The sequence below is a fragment of the Rhopilema esculentum genome, chromosome 12 (genome assembly GCF_057945365.1).
Source record: "Rhopilema esculentum isolate cy_ngs chromosome 12, ASM5794536v1, whole genome shotgun sequence".
Classification (NCBI taxonomy): domain Eukaryota; kingdom Metazoa; phylum Cnidaria; class Scyphozoa; order Rhizostomeae; family Rhizostomatidae; genus Rhopilema; species Rhopilema esculentum.
Window position 1 is genome coordinate 2,109,414 of NC_142826.1, and position 16,519 is coordinate 2,125,932.

Below are 16,519 nucleotides of genomic sequence, written 5' to 3' on the forward strand. Positions count from 1 at the left end.
TTACCGATGTATCAGCCCCTTGTGAGACAATGTCCCAACTTCGCAGATGCAGGCACTATTAGACCCGTTCACCCTATCGAGCCAATATAACTAAAACGGCTTTGTTATAGGCAAAATAAACAAGTTGGGTTAATATTTTCCTACAGAGAGTTAATGTTTACATCGGTGCGAAAGAAGACATCTCATATTCAACCATGTTTAGGCATGGATTTCGCGGGGTTTTGTACTACACGGACATTTCCACTCTCATTTCACCGAGAACACTTTCCGCTTAACGTAGTGTGCTGTTCAAGCGCCAGCAAACGTTAAGACCGTTTTGAAAGATTATACCTAAGATCGTTTGGATTACGTGAAGAGGTGCAATAAGTCAACAGTGCTTTCTGTGCATAGAACGTCTCGCTGCACAGTCCAGAGAAGCCGAAAGTCTCAAAGGAATCTACACTTAAGAAGGGCTCGTAAATGAAGAATTCTGCTTCGACCAGCTTGCGTTACGGACAGTTTGAATCGCCGTATATGGGCATTCGAATGATTTAATATCGCATGTGACGAACACGTGACATTTATCAGAGATCTTGACGTGATTCTGATTGGTCCATTATTCAGAACTCGTTGTGCCATTGGTCGTATTTTTATTGACATGATGATTCTGCTCAGTTTTAGGCTCACTACAAGAGGCACATGAATTTTCACTATCACAATCAAAACGACATACGCTAGAGATTTGAGATGCAAAGCTATTGTCTTAAAACAGGGGCATAACGCTCGAAATAGTCTGTTTATTAACAGTGAAGAAGATAGGCACAGCTCCTCAAATGAAGCTATCGGTTATGGACATTATGATTGACTGTCGATTAGGCAACAAAATTCTGTTTAAGAAGCGGGCAATCACACGCATTACGAACAACTGACTACAGCGTCTGCGTGATCATTTCGACCACTCACATGCAACAGATGGCCACGGTTCCACTGTCTGTCTGTTCATACAGTCGGTAAAAACTAAACAACATCAGTTTCAAGGAAATCTTTCATTGATATTCAGTGCGGGTGCTGGAAGAAATCAGCAAAAACAGGAAAAACATCAAAAATTCAGAAATATTGGGGGATTGAAGAGATAGCGTCCGATAAACTGCTGGCGTCTTTGTTCACTGAGTGAGGTCTGGAGTCAAAAACAGGGAAACAGGGAGTTTTGCATGCATTTGGTTGATAAATCAAACATTCTGAAGCAAAAATTAGGATGTGGCATGCCTTGCCCTTCAAGTCTGACGGTCGGAGGGTTATGAAAGTGAAAATTAGACTAAGGGACGGACAATGCGAACCTCTAGGATAGTTTGAATGTTTTGCTTTATGTCATATTGGTAGAAGAGTGTTCTCCGTCCCTAGGCAACCTGTGATCCGTTAATACAGTCACAAAAATCCTTAACGTGTATGACACGAGGTGTCCGGATTACCCTGTCCGGATTCCCTAGGTTCGTCATATTTGGATTCCCGATTGCGTTGGGCTTTTAGATGATAAAATGAAATTCTTTCAGCTAGCAGACACCCACCTCCCCTCCCCCTTCACAATAAAGAACCCAGAGGCATACAAAGATACTGTTAATGAAGAGTGTGACTTCGTTCTTAGGCCTGAACCCTGAAAACGGATAACGGTAAAATCGTAACTGTTTTTCATAAATATCGTTGATTGAAGAACAATTCTCTGTACTCAAAGATTTCAACAAGCAAAGCGTTTTATCGTGGTTGACCTCGTCACGATAAATTCCTTTATATGTGTACGAAGTTCGTTCTCCCTGATCAACTATAATATCTGCAAACCGCAGACCCTTTTCTAGGGCTAGGCAAGGCAAACCACACTGAAACTGTAGGTCACGAAACAGAACATCTTCCTTACAAATTGAGTGCAATGTTCTTGCTACTTCACCGCTATTTCTGTGCCTTTGGGGTGTTAAAACGATCTTGAAGTCTGGGTAAATGAGTATACGGTAATTCCTCGAACAAGCGCCCCCCTCAAATACGAGCCCCCCCTCGAATAAGCGCCTAGATGTGAAGTTATTGAATAAGCACCCCCCCCCCCCGAAAAAGCGCCCACCCCTCGAATAAGCGCCCATCCTTCAACCTTAAGAAACAGGCGCTTTTTCGAATTTTCAACGAAAACATAATTGGAAGGCAATTCAACAAGAAAGATTAATGAAGAACACAATTTGCACCCAAATCTACTTTTTAAATAAGCACCTCGATTAAGCGCCAACCTTGAATAAGCGCCCACCCTGGAGCCTAAAAAACTAAACAAAGCGCCCAGGCGCTTATTCGAGGTATTACGGTAAGTAAATCCGAAGAAGTAATTTTCAACTATATTACTTTGGTTTCGCAGTTTACCGAACTTATAATAATCTTTTGTTGATGTGCAGCATTTGGAAACGTGAAAAGAAAAGCTTGAGTAGCAATAATTAAAATAAAAACTCTGGTAACAGTTAAAAGTGGCCCGGGAAGGTGTCTCGATGATCTAGCGTTCTGCATAAGTTTCTTAAAAATGATAGAATTGCTGAAATATCAAATAGAACTCGTTTTGCTAGCATGTGTGCTCGTCGTTCTAGATAAGAATGCTGCTAGCTTTAACAATAAACGTTACCGAAGAGGAAGGGTCAAACTCTAGGTTAAAAATATCTGTAAAATGGTGCATCCTGCAATCGCAATCTTGTAAACATCGGCTCTTTTAGACTATAAGACTACGAATCAACTGATTGAATCAACTGTGCTTTGTATAGCCATAGCCACATGGGCATCAAAAGGAGGAGAAAATTTTAAAGCCTTTTCTCAAGAAGAGGTTCGTTGAAATTTGGAGCTTTTTGCAAAATATTTGCATAATAGGAAAAATGACATTAAGCAACACATAAGCAAAGTATGAATTAAAATGGTGGAAAAGATAATTAAACATCTCGGAAGACTAGTTTAAAAAATTTGGTCGACTTTGATTTTAGAAAGGAGGGAAATTTGCAGTCGATGCCTTCTGGAAGTGGATCAGTTTTTGCTAAAATGCAAAAAAATAAGAGATCATTGATGAAACAGATGTGATTGAAACAGCCATGCTGGGAAAGTGGATAAATTCGGCTGCTACGGAATTCTGGCGCACAAAGAGAATTCCAAAGAAGATTCAAAAAAATTGTGAGAAAAAGTGGCGATGAAATAAAAATGATCATTTGTAGAAAAGCAGCATCCAATCTTAGTCGGCCAAAGGCAGCTGACAATGGTGGAAAAAGTCGATTTGAGGCAAAATGACCTTGGAGATCAAAGGAAGCCGCCGACTAACAACACCGTCTTTGCAATACATGAAAAATTAATGTAGCTGAGATTTCGCTTGTAAATACAATTGTATTCTGGGAATTTCAGAGGACTGTCAAATTGCATTTTGTTGATAAGATGCCCTGATACGATATACAAAAGTCGTACTGTATAACCGTGAAACAAGTTTTCACAGGGCAGAAGTTCTGTGAAAACAATGACCAGATTATTAAATTTTCCATAAGTGTTTCCATCTCGCCGCAGAAAAGGAAAGAAAGCGATTCTAAGCCAAGAAATAGCGCCATGCAATGCTTAGAATGACGCAAATATCTCACAAAAAGTCAAAATGCTCACCAGAGATGAAATTAGGCCTACAAAAATCTAGCAAATACTAGCAATTATGAATAGGTCTGTGACGCAAAAAACAGTGTTATGGATGCGAAGATTTCAAAAAATTATAATGGAATTATAACAGACAAAAGAAAAAAAGTTCACACTGATACTACGAATAACAATACTATACACCTGCAAATTCATCAGTTACCAACAGATCTCAACTAGAAGAAATCAAAAAGGATGAAGCAAAGGAAGGGTGAATGCCTAAGTCTAAGGATAACACCTGCAAACTTGCAAAGGCCCAGGCTGCGGAAACAAGTTTATTTAACATTGCAGTGGGATATCTATAACAAAGACATAGCAATGATATTTTTTAGAGAGATGGAAATGTATTACCAAAGAGGAAAGCTGTGTTTGCCTTCATTGCTAGATACCAAACAGTCATCGTAAAACTACATATTTCCTACATTGTACCCAAAATTAAGAAAAAAACCACAAAATAAACCTTGGAAATAAAAAGGGCACATAAGATCTGAAGCAACTACAGTAAAAACATGCACATAAAAAACTTACTTTTCGGATCAGGCTGTCCAATTTCTTTAAAAAATAATAAGTTTCAAAAATAAGGCTGACACGTTTCTTGTAAAAAATTAGGACTGGGCTGGAGATGTACGCAAAGCATAAAAGATACTAAACCAGATTACATCTTATCATTTTTTTCATATCTGAAAAATTTCTGCAATGTACTGTAACTTTTTGTTTTTTTTCTGAGATTTTAAATTGTTGAGATCAAATTTAGAAAAATTCTGGCGTACTTATGTTTCTAACGTACGATCTGTCACCCGTCATTGCAGAACATACAGATGTTTGAACTTGGAGAAATTGTCGTGAAATGAGCAAAACTTCGCTGGTGTCCCTGATAAACGTCCTCCTGTAGAGATCCCAGCAGTGTCCGAGAAATATTTTAAGACTAACTTTGTTGTCAAGGTCAAAAAGCAAAATAAATACTAGTAAACAGTAGGTTTTTATGATACAATGCTATTGTTTATATAAAGTTTTATCGCATGGAATATTTTTAGAAATATTGAGGATTTATTCCGGGTACAGAAAACGAGTGTGAAACTATCATATGTAAAATTCAATTATTATACAAATTCAAAATGTCCATTATTTGGGATGAAGCAAAGCATGACAGCTAAAAAATACTTCTTTGTGACATTTATAAAAGGAGCAACTTCTGTGCTTCTCAGACAGATAAAAAACTCGACACTGATGTAGGAAGTTCTAGAGAGTATACCAGTACATATTTTTTGAAATGCAAAATACATTTTTATAACCGTTAGAAAGATAAGTTGCATCTGCTGAGAAAAAATTTTTCATTTTATTTACTTCAATCGTCGAATAAAGTCAGTATTTTCATGAAGTGGAAGGAGGGAGGGAGAGAGCAGAGGAGAGATATTCATAACAAAACAGAATGTTTTTGCCAGCAAGTCTAGGAACTTCTAGTTGCTCAATGTACATACGTACTTGTACTCAGTAACAGAGTACGTTACAAGAGGTCATGTACGATATCAATGATTGACGGCAGAAGCAAGAGGCTCAAAATTCAATATGTGAATATATCGAATGAAAATTGGATCAAATTACGAGGAAGGAAATAAGACTAATTCATAGCAGATCCCATCGAAAATGGACATCGCTCTAGGTTCGCCATCAGCCAATCAAAAAGAACTTAGCTGGTTTTTAACGGGTATGTAATGTCTCAAGGACTTAGATATAAGCAGCGATAAGGAGGGTCACGTGACGTTCCGTTGAAAGAGCGGAGAAATATCGAAACTTCAAAGTCAGCGAAATGGAAAAGGTTTTACATCCTTGTTGTTTACGGAAGTTATAAAGAAATAATTAGAGGTTTATTTCTACAGTAGTTGAAAGAAATTTCAAGGCAAACAAGAGAAAATGAATGAAAAAGGAGACACAATACACAAGTCAACAGAGAGAAAGAATGATGAATTTGTTTACTAAATATCATTAATGTTTGAAAAAAAGAAACCAAAACAAGTTAAGTACAAAGACGAAATGATTAATCAGAATACTAAAAAGCAGATCGACTTTTTAGAATCTATTTCGTCTCCCTTAAGAAAAAGAAAATCCCTTCGAAAAGGTAACCATTGGCAGGAAATTCAAAAGATTCCATAACACGCTTTCTTGCTTGGAAAGTGCAATGACTGCGTCGTGTAAATGGATTTTGCACGTCTACACGCGCAAGAACAAATACATGAACAGAGTCCATGAGACAAATTCCTTAAAATTCATTACCGTTTACTAGAAAAATCGAATTATTCACCAGGGATGGTCGTTATCATATTTCCACAAATTCCACAAAATGAATCAGAAAGATGACAGTTGTCGGACAGCTTGTTATCGTTGACGAACAGTTAATAAAAGCTTGAAAAGATGCATTAGTGCCTAGAAGCACACTGCTTTTGATAGGAAATCTGCAATGTTTTCACACGGAATTCGGATAGAGAGATGATAAACTCTTTAAGGTTTCAAGAGCTTTGGCAACAATATAATTTATGAGCGTTTTGTAGCCCTTTGATAGCTCTGCGAAGAATATCTCTTATTAAACTGCTACGCATAATCTGCCTAAAGAACCTGCTTTCAAAATGTGGGTGAAAAATGGAGACTTATCTTCTGTCAGCAATTGAAGACTCTGCGAAATTATGCGAAGAGAGCAGACTATGTGACAGACAGGTGGTTTTTCACTATTCGCTGTATCAAGAGTCGAAGTCAATTGATCAAATAATGAAAGATCGAATCAGCAGTCGCATTGCAAGCACGCAAACAATCTTTCTTATTTGATAAAAATTCCACTTTAGTTTGCGGAAGGCATTGTTTCCTAAACGCAGAGTGATAAACCTCTCGATCTAAAATCACAGTAATCTTGTAACGATGTTTGATCTACAGTCATTTTGTTTGTCATAGTTAAAGGAAAGATTTATTAAGAGAGAGGGAGGTATGAAGACGGAAAGAACAAACACTGTGTTATTTCGTCATTAACGCAAAATAGCTAAGAGTAACAATACGGATAAATATAGCCAAGTTGTCTGGGCTAGAAATGAGTAAAATATTCGAAAATCTGTACTTATGAGTTTTGTTTCGGTCGCTATTGATAAGAAAATTACCAAAAAGACAAATCAAGAAAAAAACTTATTGTAATGATCTAAATAAAAAGGAAACAAGAAAGAAATATCCCACTCGCGGATTTAGCGATATTTCAAGACTACAAATACAAAAAAACTCACCACTGAGATTTGTTTGACGATCTCCACTTGTTTGCATATAAAGTAGCTGGAATTGAAATCGAAGCTTGCTCCTTTCGGGCGCCAGGACACACATAAACTGCTAATTCTCCGCAAGAAAATATTGTTTTTCAGAGAGTGGGCGCGTCCATCCTGCAACGCTTTTGACCTGCAGTAGACAAGATCACGTCTGTTTAGTTACGGCAAGGTCAAGCTCTGAAGTGAAACCCGCGTAAAGAATTACAGTCACTTGACCAGCTGCTCAACACAGCAAAGAGACTAGGTTTTCGTGTGCCGTGGTCATGTGAACGGAAAACGGACGGAGGGGCGCTACGCTGACCTCGGGTCACATGAAATCGATGCATCGTCGTTGGTATACGACCACAGCATTCTAATTCATGCTTTAATTGGTTTTATTCCCTACGCATGCGGACGAATGTCTATGATAAATCAAAACAAGAGGATACCTGATTTGTTTTGAGTCACTGATAAACGCTAACCATAACATGCAACTCACCGCCAAGAAATAGCAACTTAATGAAACAAATAAAAAGATAACCATTCGAAACGACAGCAATCAATAGTTGCTTTCAAAGTCTGTTTTAACATTGTATTTTCAAAATAAACTTCACTTTGGAACAAGATACCCTCACATAATAACTCAAATATAATACCTCAAAATAATACCTCCATATAACAACTCCATGAAATACCTCAACAAATACCTTTCCATATACCTCCAGGCAATTCTTCCGTACAACACTTCCACAAAATTTTAACACAAAATACTTCCATAAGTTGATTCCACAATTATCGCCATGCAATACCTCAAATGATACCTCTTCACAATACCTCCACACAATGCTTACACATAATATTACCATAAAATACCTCAATACAATACCTCCACACAATAACACCATAGAATACCTCCACAGATCCTAATAGTAGCGACGGACACGACAAATCGTTAACGTCACAATGTTCAACTCTTTTATAAGAAAAGACACGAAACATGAGATCAACTATTCAAAAAGGAAGCGTTAAGAGTATACGAACATCAACTGTATTTAAAAAACATTAGATCAGATTAACATTAGATCATACTTACTGTAATTTCAATCACAAGGGGTGGTAGCAGTTTAAACATGCTTCTTGTTTTATTTAAACGAGGAATTGTAAGTTTGTTTTCAAAGAAATTAGGGAGAAATTAAATTTATGATGAAACCTGCTTGACAATAGACGGATAGAGCTAATTATCGTAAGCAATGCAACTTTTTCTCCATAAAGAACTTGCGAATTTTGCAAAAATGGTGGCATTTTGAGCCAAAAATTTTGTTAAAAACCATCAAAATGTCAACTTTAATTTGGAAAAGGAAAACAAAAACAAAATCATATTTGAAAAATAGATCGGTCAGCAACGGTGCAAATTAAGCTCGCTGATATGAATACTTCTCAAATAAAAAGATCACATCTTAAATCAATACTGGAGCGCGAATTATGCAAAATACTAAGCAAGTAGAAAAAGCTTATATATCATGGACTATATTATAGAGGTTCATTTGAAAAAAAATGAAAAGAAATTTGGGGAAAAGCTTCATTACCCCATACTATTCTACTTTCAGTGCGTTCCTAGCTTCTTAAAAGCACATGCATTCTTTTTTTAAGACATTGTCTAAAAAATAGTGACCTCTTATTGGACAACAAAATTTGGAACCGAAGCACATAACAAAAGACCAAAAAGGTCAGAATTAAATACGTTTGTAAGATTTTAGTCTTTATCATTTTATGCAACTCGTAGTAGATATCTGTTTTATACTTATAATTTTTATTCTCATTTTATTCGACACACCTTTTATTTGTTGAAAAAGAAATCTCGTAAGGAGTCAAGCTGCTGTCGACGTATAGAGAGGGACAACAGTGACGAATTGACAAAAAAATGTCTAACTTGACCAACAATTCTAAAGCAATTTTAACACTGAGAGGAAATCTTATCATAGTTGGAATAGACAAATTGTCTGCCCCCTTTTCGTATTGAACCGATTACGTTGACAATTTTGGTGTTGTGACATCACATAGACCCCATCGATCCCTCCATCCTGTGATTGGTGGAATTGTGGCCTACATTCTAGTGAGCAAGAATGAAACGTTCAAAACAAAAACAAGCTTCAGCTTCCATCCTACATCGTCTTGAAAAGATTGTGACACAGAGGGGTCTTTTGCAGTTGCGTAAAGAAGTTTTGAGAAACGAGCTTCAATGGGCAATGTGTAAGAGAGGTCAACCAAAAAGTGAACAAATAAAGAATCTGTGGTTAGAATTCTGGCAGCACATTTTCATTCGGCTAAACAACCTTGATAACAAAACAAACATAACAAGGATTTTCCCACCAAAACACCCCACTATGCTATGCTTGTACTCAAATCGAGAAATCGATCTTCAATGTTTTGGTTAACCGGACCAACGTCAGTTCTCGGGTGGGGTGTCAACTTTGGAGAATGAGACAGTGCATGCGCAATTGTGATTTCTTGGTGGTGATCCTATCCACTGATGTACCCAACTCAATTTCAAAGAAAGAGGGCCCAAAACAGAAGCGGGAAACCGTTTCTCAAAACCAATGCATGAATGATATGGGCGGGCGAGAACCGCAATGCTCTATATATCAGTCTCGAGAATAAAAAAGGCCAAAGCAGACGAAAACGTTGTTAAGAGTAAAAGTGTAGGCCCTCTCCTCGGATGGGCTGCTATGGGGCCCTCTTCAAAATAGAAGCTCGATCCAGCCTTATTATAGTTAAGTGCTTTTTCAGGCTCATTTTCATAAACCCAAGAAATTCCTAGCACAATTCCAGGCCTTCAAATATCGTTGCCATAAAATGCTTTCTATTGTGACTTCAATGTGTTTCTTATACACTACGAAAAAACGAACGGGGGGATTTTCAGAGCCGTTTAGTAAAAATACCAAAAACCAAATATGACCTCAATCAATTCTTTTTGTAAACAGTGTTGGTTTTACAAAACTTGAGAGCTGGTATTAATATTTCTTTGGTCGTGTTTTGCGACCGGTCTTACTTCAAAAATACTGTCTACAACTTAGAATTCTGCAATTGTTCCTTATAACTTTTTCGATGAGTAAGGCATTTTAAAATTAACATGGACTTTGATACGATTTCTATTCATAATTATGTAATGGGAAATAATAATTCTAACATTCGTTCCATGATATTACTGAAGCTTCTAACTTGATAAAATATTTTTTGTTATTGTTAATGTTATGGTTTGACCTTTCGTTGTTGAGGCAAAAAAGTAGCATTTACTAAGCATGTACAAAACCAACAAATAAAAAACCTAGAGCATGGATCACTTTGACCACTAAAATATCATACACTAATTCCCGGCGCACATTTTGTGGCCTAACATTCCTCTGCTCGTATTTAGTTAGGATCAAATAAAACGACCACGACCACCCCTTAGGATTTCTTATTCAAGATGGTGGAAGAAACGAAGTGTAATAACACATATCTTCTAACCAACACACATAAAACGAGCCGTAAAGATGTTTAAGGTTCATCTTTACAGTATATCTAATAAACATCTTGCAAACGGCAATTCTACATGGTGGTATTTGAGCAGTCGTCTCATGGGGAATTAAGGTAGCAAACTGGAAAACAGTGAGTAATTCACGACAGAAGTCTGGACATTATGAAAGAAAGATCAAGGGATCCGGAATAACAAACGTAGCGAGCAAACGAAAACTCTTGAATATGGAAGAATAAACATTGGTTTGCAGACTTTTTCACTGCCTTTTGTTGGTCAAGTATCAGACATGATCAGTTAGAACCGCCAGGATAATGATCCTACCATTGTATTACTACGATGAGCTCGATTTCTGTCCGCACTTTCATAATCGTAGACATCACAGCTTGACAATAAAGACATCTCTCCCTTTTAAATGATTAAAAATTCAGTCTACTTAAATCTAAGACAAACGTTATAATAAATAAGGTCTTCCTCCAAGCAAACGGTGGATAAGAAAATGAGCTTATGTATTTGGAGGAAACTTTCGAAATCCTTCACCGGTTAAATTAAATGATTCAGATTTCAGCCGTTGTTTCCAGTCTGCAACTGATGTAAACTCTCCTTGATTTTCAAAAAACCAAAGATTTGATTACCTTTCTGAAACACTAAACTTGGATTCTAAGGTTTACAAAAGTTATCAAAACTCTTCTAGGCAAAGAAAAAATATGGTATAATTATTATTACAAGGGCTCCACCTCAGTATGCAAAACAAAAAAGCGAAAAAATTCTGGAAAGCATTGCTTCTCATAGAGATTCCATCAAGTAAAAATAATTCAAATCATAATATCAAATTTGCTAATATTTTAGGTAGAGATGAAATATGTAACTTCATGAAGACATATGCCATTCAATGCAGTTACATATCCTAGTCACATTTAGAATAATTACAATAGGTTTTCAGTGGCAAAAGTTGACAGAAGACATCAGTCAAGCTTCTAAAAGCCAACACTGGTGTCATTTTGCCAACCATTTTCACATAAATTCTTAAATGTTTACTTTGCAGTGCAATCTTTCTTTAGAAACCAGAATCCTGAACCCTTCGCATCTTTTTCATAAAAATACACTGACCAGCAGCCAAGAATAGCACAAAAGCCTATCTCTCCTTTCTTATGGCTATATTAAAGCAGATCCATAAAAACCTGCTATAAGTGCCTTAGAAATAAATCTTGAAGGGTTTTGTGAATTACATAAATGCAAAATACATGTTACTTAAAAAAATATTAGATACTCATACCTATCTTTCTTTCTTGAGGCAAAGAAGTTCTGGAAACCCAGAAATGATATACCTTTATCTAGAGGAAGAAACATAGTAATAAGTCTGTGCTTACTACAAATATAACTTGAATAGTGTATATTCAGAGCAGAAAGCTGATTCTTCCAGACCAATCTGTATGCTTGTTATGAGGGTCAACTATAACGATAATATAGTTAGCAAATAAATTTAGTACTAGAATTAAAATATAATAGTTTGATTGATAGTTTGAGTGTTTTTAACAATCAAACTAATATATTTTCCTTCTGGTACTAAATTTATTTGCTAACTGTATTATCTTTATGCTGGATGAAGTACCACATGCAACGTAAATACTACACATATAATTTAAATAGTGTATATAGAGTTCAGATAGTTGATTCTTCCAGACCAATCTGTATGCTTGTTATAAGGGTCAACTAAAGCAATTTCTCGCAATCAATGAATGTGCATTTTCATGATTTACAAAATATTTCTCAACTTTATTATATCATAATATTATATTATATTATAAATAGCAAATACAACTTTGTCCACTAACTATAAATGAAATTCTATGGTACTTATTCTATGACACTAACTCTTGGCACTAAATCTCTGCCAGCAAGTGCCTAGAGGAAAAAGCATTTAAGACCTCCTGTAATGGCCACATCTAAAAAAGCCTCACCATGTCAACCAGCCATTGATCAGTTAATATGCTGGCAAAATAAAAGGTAACATGAGGAATATTTTTAGAGAAAGTCAGCCCCCAATTGTTCTTTCATGTTAATTATGTCTTTCTTAATGACTAAAATAAAGGAGGCTACTAAAATTCAAAGACACTGTATATGCCTACAGGCAAATAGGATACTCATAAGACCACTGGTAGATTTAAAGAATAATGGGGCAATAAGTTAAACTTGACTCTGTTGACAAAGGTCTTACTGGGTTTAACATGAAGACAAATATACATGTGCAGTTTAACATGCCACAGTCTCATTTGCTTCTGTATTAAAAATAATGGTCTTTATATATATCTTTGATCCTTCATAAACAATGCATGGTTTAAGTCTGATAAAAATTTCTTTTTCAGGTATGAGACAGAACCACTGGACACGATTTGACCTTACTTGGTAATTAAAAAATCTTAATCTCTGTCCGTTTTTGTATACCACAAACCCAAATGCCTTTCATAAAGATACTAGATGGAGATAAAGCTTTGACTGAGTACAAGCGTTTCGTGTTCTTTATGCCTTTAAGCATTTTGCATATTCTTATGGTCGCTTGTGATATATAATGCACCAAGTAGGTAGTCAACTGATATCCCAATGTATTTTGGTCGTGAAAATAACAGTCTTAATGTACTTACTACAAAATATTTGGATCAATTTCAAATATGCTTTAAAACTAGAAATGCACGTAAATCTGCAACTGACAGGCAGAGCGGCCCCTCAATTTAAAAATGTCGCTCTTGCTTTCTAAAGCTAAAGAACTGCAACTAACTTCTTTGTCACTGTGACAAGACAATGGTAACACGGAATATTAAATGTTACAGAAGTACACAAACGTACATTCGGTCGACTCCATCTTGAGTTTGGTAGGCCCTGGTCCGAAACAGCCGTACACAAACATAACCAAAGTTTGAAACCAAAATACCTATCTGTACTTGACACCACAGAATTGGGGTCAGTTATATTCAAAATTAAGCTGTTTTAATTGCAGATAGATCGATAGCCAACTTTGAAAAATTCCATTTCTTCTCTTTTTCCCGCTTCTTCTGATAGCCTCGTTTTAGACTAGCTGAGTCTTGAGTCGAGACGGGGCTATTCACTTGAAATCGAAAATATTGCTTTTTCGCAACAACATGTACGAAAGACGAAGTATTGAAATATACCTGCTCTTGAGCATGGAGAAGCTTGAATGTGACCAAGCCTTTTCTGTTTGCTTTGGGGTATTTTCTGACATCTAAAAGGGGCATGAGCTGAAATTTTTAATCTTTCCAGTACTTTAAGATGGGGAGTAATTGGATGAAAGAAATTGAAAAAACCAGATGGTTATTGGAAAGCAAAAATATTTAATAAACAGGAGGGTTAAAAATATTTTTGATGGAGGAGGGGGTCAGAAAATGAGTTTGGGACCTTAGAATTTTTTGAAATAAATTAGATGTGTTTCATTCCGACCTCAGAGTATAATAATATACAAACATGAATTTGCAGCCCAAAAAATCGAAACCAGGTGCTTGTACAATACAAATGCAGACATTTTCAAAAATATAATGGTTTCAAACTTTTAAATGGAAAATGCAAAAAATATCTCCGTTTCAAAAAGGCATCCGCGTTCAAAAAGTTCGTTGCCTCATAATGCATAGCCGTAAAGATAACAGGGAATAGATTTCAACGTTTTACTTATAGTGCAATCTACACAAAGTTATTCTAAGAAAAAACTCTAGTTTAATCTTCTAGTTCTCAAAAAAAATCTTAGTTTGGATAGTGCATTTATTCGAAAAGGGCGAAATTCGTAAATTCAAGCACTTTGGTTATCTAACATGAAATTGAAATTGGTTAGTTAAGCATGCATTCCTCCAAACACAAAATATAGTCTAAGAAAATTTGGCTTATAGGTTAATGAAAGGGGATAAAACTGTGTCTTCCTTGGCGTGTTGCCAATCAGAATTTCATGCAGACATTTGACAAACAAGTTGGAATGTTTTTAGAACGCCTTGTACTTAAGATCCTGCTTATTTCATTACATTAATTCTTTGTTGGTTTCAAGTTATTAGCTCTTTTAAGCACAATTTTCCTATTACTCTCATGTAAACATAGAAACTGTCGATACAGGAAATAGTTGACAAACCAATTAGGTTTTATTCATTAATTGCATAATGTTCTCTTGCTTTGAAAAGTTTGCTTTCCTCTACAACAATGCTTCAGCGACAAAGCTGAGATGTTTTAATGAAAAAACAAGATACTAAACTATGTAACTGTGAATTATTGCAAGTCAAATACTTGAGGTAAATCATTCAATGAAGGTGGAAGTTGACTGTTCAATTTAGGCCAGTGAATGTTATATAGATAGAGTAATGAAATGAAAAGGCATTACAAGAAACTATAAAACACAAAAGGAAATCGAATAATCGCCAATCAGGAAGCAAGCAAATGCAATGGTTCTTAATACGAGAATATCTTGTTTTCTGCTTCAGTTGGTAGCCAACGGAAATAACCAAGCTGTCAGGCCCTCTATTTCGCATACATTATTGTGCGACCTGATCGTTTTTCCAACTTGACTTTCTATAAAAGGCAAAGTGGCAGATGCATGCCCATTGTCAAAATGGCAGATGTTGTTCTTTAATCTATTGCTTTAATTTTTTTTTAGTCGTAAGTCATTATGAATACCGAAATGATGATATGTCTCCTTGTTTCAAGAATAGAGAATGTTTTGGCACTATTGACACCCATTCTCACAATTTCCGCTGATATACTAAGAGAGATGCTTTAAATGGGAGGGGGGCGTTTTCCAATTATGGACAGGAAAGGTAGGCTTAGTGTCACCATTGTTTTTGTTCGTTAAAAGGCCCTGCAATAGCTGAACGTTTCAAACCTTCAAACGAATCGTTCGACAGGAGACCAAAGCAAAAGTTCGTTTTGACCATAGTCATGACTAGGTTTGCGCAACAGTTCTTTTCCAGGTTCTGCTGTTCGGGCTGCAACTGTCGTTGAAGCTTCGAAATTTCAGTACTTGATACGCTTCACGATATTCCTAGACTTGCGAGCTTAGTTTTGCGACTTGGGAAAAGGACTTCGTACCCGGGCTTGCACTTAAACCCTTTCTCTAACTCCCACTAGCTAGACCCTGCAGAGTCAAACGACTAGCACATTAATGGAAAATGACAAAAATTGAGATGCTTTGCAAATCCAATCTTAAGCTGGCGAACATTTACAGAAAAGTGCTCTTTGTTTTTGACCTTGTCCTTTATATTTCATCAACTTAAAGCAAAATTAATTCTATCTAGCTTGAACGTTACTCGGACATATTTCGTTTCATTGAGACAATCGTTAATTATCAACATAAGAGAGTAAGCAAACTGTAAATCCCTTTTTCCTGGAAGGGCTTTGTTGCCCTGAAGGAAATCGCGCAGACATGGAGAGATCTTTTGCTTTTAAAGATAGTTTCATGCTGGCAGCCACCTCACCCACCTTACCCCTCAGCCTCATCCCCAATTTTAGACCTGTAGAGAAGAACTCGAGAGTAACACAAAATTTCACTTGTGCAAAACAATTTTTACTTATTACTGCTCTTTGTAATTGCTTTTTCAATGCTTGAATCATTATTGGCATTTAACGTTAGGTTTAAGCAAGGCTTCGACTTTTTGTTATCCACTGTTATTAAGTATTTCTCATCAGTGCTCGGTCCGATTAATTTTTACTTCAATGCAAACTAGTTATCGTTTAGATGCATTTAATATTGAGCAAACATGAGCTCGCTTACTGTATCCCTACCTCTTCTCTGGTATATTCAAAGTGATCTTAGCTATCTGATTATGCATTTTACAAAAAGATCGGTAACATACTTGGGGCACACATTAAAGAATTAACATCAAGAAAATAGTGATATTTGCCACTAACCAATTCCCAGGTCCTCTCCATTAAAAAGCTATAAGAATATTCTTAAATCTCTTTTTAATAGTCTAAAATAATATCGAAGTTAGGATAGGAGTGGAGTAGTGGACAAGGGTCACGCTCGAAATATTTTCTGAAACCAGTCTGATTGTGGCAAAACCACCACAATTCTCGATCATCGTAC

The 16,519-nt window shown here is 36.2% G+C and overlaps 1 protein-coding gene across 11 annotated transcripts in view; it reads right to left on the minus strand.

Annotated features, from left to right (window-relative positions):
• Positions 1-16,519, minus strand: part of LOC135681242 (uncharacterized) — a 96,000-nt gene that overhangs the window by 56,253 nt on the left and 23,228 nt on the right. For 5 of the 11 annotated variants that reach the window (XM_065195593.2, XM_065195591.2, XM_065195594.2 and 2 more), the window contains 2 exons: positions 11,723-11,780; positions 6,918-7,083 (listed from right to left, as the gene is read on the minus strand). The gene's annotated coding sequence lies outside the window, so the exon portion shown is untranslated. Of the gene's footprint in view, positions 1-4; positions 2,002-6,917; positions 7,084-11,722; positions 11,781-13,290; positions 13,576-13,613; positions 13,685-16,519 lie in introns of those variants that run through there. The other 6 variants (XM_065195596.2, XM_089111881.1, XM_065195598.2 and 3 more) reach the window with 4 other exon arrangements.